Source organism: Photinus pyralis, unplaced genomic scaffold (assembly GCF_008802855.1).
Source record: "Photinus pyralis isolate 1611_PpyrPB1 unplaced genomic scaffold, Ppyr1.3 Ppyr1.4_LG6, whole genome shotgun sequence".
NCBI lineage: Eukaryota > Metazoa > Arthropoda > Insecta > Coleoptera > Lampyridae > Photinus > Photinus pyralis.
The window spans coordinates 7,481,120-7,483,073 of NW_022170663.1; positions in this window are offsets into that span (position 1 = coordinate 7,481,120).

A 1,954-nucleotide genomic window follows, 5' to 3' on the forward strand; every position below is an offset into this window, starting at 1 on the left:
TTTGGATTCTACGCACCAAAATTAATAAGAGAAGGTGTTTTCCCGAGAAATTTTGGTGTAGTCGATTTTTGGCTAAAAAGGAAGGTTATACATTGCCTTTTTTTGAGGCCCGCAAAAAAAATTGTCTCAGATCAACCCAGAAAATAAATTTTCTTATAGAATGTGGCCTGTAGAATTCATAATTTCAAACAGTTCCAAGATTGGGCTACTAGTTCAAAAGTTACAGCCCTTTGAATTTTCTTTCGAAATTGGATTCTAGTCTATAACTTTTGATTGAGAAGTCTGATCGAAAAAGTACGAATTGTTTTGGATTCTACGCACCAAAATTAATAAGAGAAGGTGTTTTCCCGAGAAATTTTGGTGTAGTCGATTTTTGGCTAAAAAGGAAGGTTATACACTGCCTTTTTTTGAGGCCCGCAAAAAAAATTGTCTCAGATCAACCCAGAAAATAAATTTTCTTATAGAATGTGGCCTGTAGAATCCATAATTTCAAACAGTTCCAAGATTGGCTTACTAGTTCAAAAGTTACAGCCCTTTGAATTTTTTTTCGAAATGGGTTTCTAGTCTATAACTTTTGATTGAGAAGTCTGATTGAAAAAGTACGAATTGTTTTGGATTCTACGCACCAAAATTAATAAGAGAAGGTGTTTTCCCGAGAAATTTTGGTGTAGTCGATTTTTGGCTAAAAAGGAAGGTTATACACTGCCTTTTTTTGAGGCCCGCAAAAAAAATTGTCTCAGATCAACCCAGAAAATAAATTTTCTTATAGAATGTGGCCTGTAGAATCCATAATTTCAAACAGTTCCAAGATTGGCTTACTAGTTCAAAAGTTACAGCCCTTTGAATTTTTTTTCGAAATGGGTTTCTAGTCTATAACTTTTGATTGAGAAGTCTGATCGAAAAAGTACGAATTGATTTGGATTCTACGCACCCAAATTAATAAGAAAAAGTGTTTTCCCGAGAAAATTTGGTGTAGTCGATTTTTGGTAAAAAAGGAAGGTTATACACTGCCTTTTTTGAGCCCCGAAAAAAAATTGTCTCAGATCGACCGGGAAAATAAATTTTCTTATAGAATGTGGCCTGTAGAATCTATAATTTCAAACAGTTCCAAGATTGGGCTACTAGTTCAAAAGTTACAGCCCTTTGATTTTTTTTCGAAATTGGTTTCTAGTCTATAACTTTTGATTGAGAAGTCTGATCGAAAAAGTACGAATTGATTTGGATTCTACGCACCCAAATTAATAAGAAAAAGTGTTTTCCCGAGAATTTTGGTGTAGTCGATTTTTGGTAAAAAAGGAAGGTAATACACTGCCTTTTTTTGAGCCCCGAAGAAAAAATAGTCTCAGGTCAACCCGGAAAAAATTTTTTTTATAGAATGTGGCCTGTAGAATCCATAATTTCAAACAGTTCCAAGATTGGGCTACTAGTTCAAAAGTTACAGCCCTTTGAATTTTTTTCTAGTCTATCACTTTTGATTGAGAAGTCTGATCGAAAAAGAACGAATTGATTTGGGATTCTACGCATCCAAATTAATAAGAAAAAGTGTTTTCCCGAGAATTTTTGGTGTAGTCGATTTTTGGTAAAAAAGGAAGGTAATACACTGCCTTTTTTTGAGCCCCGAAGAAAAAATTGTCTCAGATCGACCCGGAAAAAAAGTTTTCTTATAGAAAATTACCATACAGTTTTTTTTTAAATTGCAGCTGATAATTAAAAGTAACAAAATATACAATCCACAAGAGGTGCGTCGCCTATCATTGTATTTCAGCACTTTCATGGTACAGCAAAAAATGATAAATTCATTGTAAAACACTTCAATTAAAACAGAATTTTTTAACCTAATATCAACCCCAATTAGAGAAACGTGTTAATAATTTATTAATAGTGCAAGAAACTAAATACAGCACATACTTATAAATTTCCAACGGGCCATTATGATCTACAGGCCAGGTGGCAA